The sequence below is a fragment of the Loxodonta africana genome, chromosome 25 (assembly GCF_030014295.1).
Source record: "Loxodonta africana isolate mLoxAfr1 chromosome 25, mLoxAfr1.hap2, whole genome shotgun sequence".
Lineage (NCBI taxonomy): Eukaryota > Metazoa > Chordata > Mammalia > Proboscidea > Elephantidae > Loxodonta > Loxodonta africana.
This window is the reverse complement of record NC_087366.1, coordinates 32,153,523-32,159,555: the sequence shown is the minus strand read 5'-3', so window position 1 is coordinate 32,159,555 and position 6,033 is coordinate 32,153,523.

The window sequence follows — 6,033 nt, the reverse complement described above, 5'->3', positions numbered from 1 at the left end:
GTCAGGATTTTTGTTTGTGGTAAAAATATATTCAATAAATAGTATGTCAATTCAACAGTTTCTACATGGATGATTCAGTAACATTGATTACATTCTTCAAGCTGTGAAACCTTTCTCACTATCCTTTCACTGGTCAGGTTTTGAATACTCCAGACTCTGTTCCTTTTACACCTTCAGATGAGATTACTGCATACTAGCACCTCTTCCAGGGTTAGTGAGAGGTATTAAGATGCGACATCACAAACCACCAAGTGCTGACACCCTGTTGTGTCCGTGACCCTGTGCTAAGAGCTGGCTGGGTAAAAAGAGGAGAAAATATTCCTGCCTCTTTCCTCTCTTGAGAATAGTGGCTAAAGTGAGGGATGACAGTACATTGCCTTCAGCGGTAAAATACCTTCAGCAATTTTGTTTTTCTGGTCATGGAGGACAAAAAAATTGAAAGTGATAAGACCAGGTTAAGTCTGGTCATCTGCAGGAACCTGTTCATTTGAGACTGGGCTCCTGCTTTACAATGAATTGGACCCGGAGGTGAGCTGTTCTCAGCCCCAATCAGTGACTGGGGAGCTTCTAGAAAATCAGTGATGCCTGCACTCCAACCCAAGAGATTCAGATTAGTAAGGAGGAGGCCTGGGCACTTGTGTGGGTCTAAAAGCTCTCCAGGTGACTCTTAATGGGCAGCAAGGTTGAGGCCCACTGCTTCAGGTATTCAGTGTTCAAAGTGTGGTCCATGAGCTAGGTATCACCAGCCACTTGTTAGAGATGCAGGTCTTGTGCCCACCACAGACCTACTGAGTCAGTGCCTGCGTTTCAACATGAGTCCCAGAGGATTCTCTGCACAGAATTCAAGAAGCACTGCTTTATGTCAATTCAGTGCCCAGCACTTAAAGACTGGTTCTGCTCTGCATAGCTGCAGAGTCTCTGTGTAGGGCTAAGAAAGAGACCGGCCTGTCCTGGGCCCCAAGGCTATAGCCAGGAGATACCAGTCCACCGGGATTGGGCCGGACACCGACAAGGAGTGAAGCATGCAGGACCAGCCCAGGCTCAGGCTCTGGAGCCTTATAGCTTAGAATGGGTTCCTTCCCGGCTCGTTGCCCCCTGGCCTCTGGGCTATTCTGAGATCACTGTGATCCGCAGTGCCTCTCATCCTTATTGGATATTCTATCAGAATTTAGAGGTGGAGTGAATTGAGGCAAAAAGGAGGACTCTCCCTCACTTTGGGGAAGGACTAAACACATTTCCCCTCTTACGATGCAGTGGGCATATATATATTTAAACCATTGCACTTTTAATACTCCAGGTGAAATATATATAAATCACCTCAAGCTTTCTCTCACTGCAAACGTAATGCACTGTTCTAAATACAAGCATTTTCTAATAGGCTCTCCTTGCAAACGTTCCACAGATGATTAAAAAATAAATTCAACTAGTGCCCTTTACTGCTCCCTGGCATAAATCATTACCTTTAAGTTTGGAGTGGGACTTTCTTGCTACTGTTATGAATAATCAAAACTCCAAGAAATTGAAACAAAGTTTAATCCAAGTAGTCATTCTATATGCATGCAGGGAGATCATTTCACCTCGAAAAGTAAGTAGCCCAAAGTAGGCTAGTTACAATTGTTAAAATTAAACCTTTCAATTATCTTTTTTTTTTTTTAATTGTGCTTTAGTTAAAAGTTTACAGCTCAAGTTAGTTTCTCGTACAAAAATTTATACACACATTGTTAGTGACTCTAGCTGCTGTCCCTATAATGGGACTGCACATTCCTCCTTTCCACCCCGGATTGCCCGTGTCCACTTTTGAATTATCTTAAAACAAGAATACAATATTTGATTGTTTCATAATTTAATAGACAATTTGTAAACTGGAGGAGCAGAGTCTCCCATGAATAAAGGAAAAATGAAGAAAAGAGACACTTCTGAGGATTGGAGATTTTCCAAAAGCTTAAGTATTTTTTTCCTTAATGAATACAAGTTTCCATAGTGACCAAGTAATTAATGGTGACCAAGTTGAGGGCACTGGGTTCTGGAAGTTAAAAAGGTAACTCCTGAAGGTTTGGCCCTGTACCCATTTGTAAATTTGAGACCTCTGAAATTAACATTAAAGAAACCCACAGTCTTTTTCATTAAATCAGAGGTAATGGGTGTGTTATTGACTACCCTTTTCTAGTCAGAAAAGACAAATAGACAATACGGCAGAGCAGCTTCTGGGGAAAAAAGAGTTAATGCTTTTGCAGTTTGGGTCAGGCTTTTTTTTTTTTCCAATTAACTTTTGGTTTCTTGGGTAAGAAACAACCCTTAAAATCAAAGTAAGATATTATTATTATTTTTTCTCACATAGCTAAATAAAGACCGAGCTGGAGCTTGTACTCTTATCTACCTTTAAGTGCCCATTTTAAGCCGTAGGCTAGTGCTACAATAAAGTGAAATCTAAGGAAGTAGAAAGGTCCCTAGGTGGCGCAAACCATTTGCGCTCAAGTACTAACCTACAGGTTGGTGATCTGAACCCACCCAGCGGTGCCACAGATCTGCTTCCATAAAGATAACAGCCAAGAAGATTCTATGGAGCACAGTTCTCCTCTGTAACACATGGGGTCGCCATGAGTAGGAATCAACTCAACAGCAATGGGTTTGGTCTGGTAAGGAGGTATCGCCAGTGTGATCGACTTTGATGTTTCACAAAGAGGCCCAGACCTTACCTCTCGGGAAGATTGTTCTCATAGCTAGATTTTTGGGCGTGCCTGTGAAAGGCTGGAGGAGTTTTCAGGACAGCATTTCCTGTTTCTTAACAATTTTGGAATCTGAAGAAGCTCATCAGGAAAGAGGATCATATGTGATTCTAAGAACTATCATTCTGCAGAAGGAATTTATCTTTGATAAGGATGGCTTGGAAAAGAAATATTTTTCCTTTGCTTCAGTATTAGACATGGTCATTTACTTACTTCAATGGCAGTGTAAAAGAAAGTGAAAGAAACCGTCTTCAAAAGCCGTGGAATAAAGCCGGTTATTATAAAAAAACAAACAAACCCAGTGCCATCGAGTTGATTCCGACTCATAGCGACCCTATAGGACAGAGTAGAACTGCCCCATAGAGTTTCCAAGGAGCGCCTGGCGGATTCGAACTGCTGACTCTTTCGTTAGCAGCCGTAGCACTCAACCACTATGCCACCAGAAAAGGTTATTGGATTGAATTGGGAAAAAATCAGCCTATTCCTTTAAAGTGTTTATTTTTGACTAGGTCAAATAGTGTTAGATATTCATCTATAAGGTCCCATGAATTGAAATTTTCAGAATAAAATAGAAAAAACAGCTCTTTTGCTATGAAAGAAAAGGCTCATCAGGAACCTTGTTTGGGGAAATGCTCATTTGAAGAACAGAACGGAAAAGGCTACTGTGATGAGTGTTAGGCCCTAAGTCAAACCATTTTTGGTTTTGAGATGAAAATTCTGAGGCATTCAAATAGATCCAACTAAAGGAAGCTTGAAGCTTCATGAGAGCAGGTGCCCATAGAAGGTGCTTAAAACTTTTAGGGAAATCATCATTGTTTACAAATGAAGTACTGAAGCTGGGTCACCAAGATAATGAAGGAGTTTGATCAAAAGAGATACCTCTGCTTTTCTTTCACTTGCCCTGTATTTCCATAATATTTAAAGGTACTTTTACATACCCTGTGGAGCTCTGTTGGCTTGGTGGTTAAGAGCTCAGTTGCTAACCAAAAGGTTGGCAGTTCCAATCCACTAGCCACTCCTTGGAAACTCTATGGGGCAGTTCTACTCTGTCCTATAGGGGTGCTATGAGTCAGAATCGACTCAATGGCAACAGGTTTGGTTTTTTTGGTTTTACATACCCTGTAAGGCAGGGGTGGAATTCACTTCTCACACATGAAAGAACCGAGGTTCGGAGAGAGTAAATGACTGACTCATCCTAAGCCATCCGGTAAAAGCTATAAGAATCAGGTTCAAACTTGGTCTTCAGATGCCTATTGCAGAAAACTTTCCACAACTCTACAGCCCTCTCACATATTACATCAGATCCCAAACAAATGGAATCAGCAGTAGATTTTCAATTTGAGTGAAACAGAATCACATTTCATTAGGGAAGTCTAACTCACAAGATGTGGGATTTTTTAGCTTGCTTTCTCTTTTTTTTTTTTTTAAACTCAAAAAAAAAAAAATTTTTTTTTTTTTTCTAAATAAGGTTTCAAGTTGTATTTCTGTCTTCATTTATCTAGATGGGAGACTGCAGTTAGGCCAGCCCTTCCATCTTTTCTTCTCCAGAAAAGCAATTTTGGCTCTTTAAACTTTCACTATACTTTCAAATTGCTGAGGTTCTCTCCCTAAACAAAATTCTGCCGTACATTTTCTAGGTAACAGGTCAAATTTGGCCCAGAAACCTAGAGGATGCCTATTAAGAGCTGTTATCACAATTTCAAAGATTGGGGTCATGTCAACTTAAACTCATTACTGGCTTTAATGTCAAAGCCAGAATCACTGAATGGCTGCAACAACCGATTAACTGGTACAACCCCCTAATCTTACACCACTACGCTTTACTATTTCAATGATTTACTGTGTAATATTTTTTTTACAGGCTCTTGGTCTGACTTTTACATGCACAGACCTGATTTCTTTTAAAGCCTATGATTATAAACGTACGCTAAATATATGGGTGATGGAAAGGCTGTACAGCAACTTACATCCCTTCATTTTGCTGTAGGCAAGGTGGCAATTCAATTTTATCTTTCTGCCTGAAGAAACCTTCCTGACTGAAAGCCCGAGCATGTCCCATCTTCTTGTCTTCAGGAAAGATTGTACAGAGAGATGTGTAGAGTTCAGAGAACTGTATCTGAGCCCATTCTGTTTGGAGGTAATAGAGTTTATGTTGCAAACATAACATTTGGAAGTTATACTTGAATAACTGACACCTGTTTGATGAGTTTCATGGGTGAAAATTCTACAAAAGTTCATGGGCCACCTGACTGGCTGATCACTTATTGTGAGATTTAGAAAAAATATTAAGGCCCTGACTGACACCTTTGTTCTGATTGTGATAGGAATGTGTTACCTTCCACCTTGACAAGCCCTCAGCCCTTGGCCAGAATTCTCTGAAGACAGACCCCTGGGTATCTAATTCAGTGGAATCCAGCTTCCAATGTAATTCTCTTGACCTATCTCCTGGAGGCCTTGCACAAACAAGCTTAGGATCTACAGAATGTTGAGCAAAACCTTTATTAAATACACCAAGAAAGCAATATTATCAAAATAAAAGCATGAAGCAATAGTCAGCAAGAAAGAGGTATAGCCCAGACGCCTGAGGAAAGGCCAGTGGCAAATGCTAACTGGAGAATTATGCATCCCCAAGCTCTGGCAGGAGCTCAAAGACCTCCTCTCTCTGCTTCCTATTTTATCTCCAAGACAGAGATGCTCTAGTAACAGTCAGTGACAAATGGAGCCCCAGGAACACATAAACCATTATATTGGAAAGGTAGTTTCTGATGGGAGAAGTATGTGCATTAGGAAATGAAACAAGTTGCCATCAAGTGATTCTGACTCATGGCAACCCCATGAGTGTCAAAATAAAACTGTTACATAGGGCTTTCGATAGCTGATTTTTCGGAAGTAGATTGCCAGGCCTGTCTTTCAAAGCACCTTTATATGCACTTGAACCTCCGACCTTTCAGTTAGCAGTCAAGCGCATTAACCATTTGCAACATTAGAAATTGTCTTGGTTAAAGTTAACAGTCACCGTAAGGCCTGAGAGTACTTCCTGATTCTTGGATGGCCAAGCCTAGTTTACAAGAGCCTAGGAGAGGAAAAGAGCCAAACCTAGTCTATAAGGGCCTTAGCTCAGTTCTAAGTTGTAGGAAGAAAGGCACCCTTTATCTTTCATTCTTTTTTTCTCCTGGCTTTAGGGGATTGCTAGGGGAGAAAAGGTGAGAGAGCTCTTTAAGACTGCTTTTAGAACACTGTCTTAGTTATCAAGTGTTGCTATAAAAGAAATACCACAAATTGGCAGCTTTAACAAACAGAAATGTAT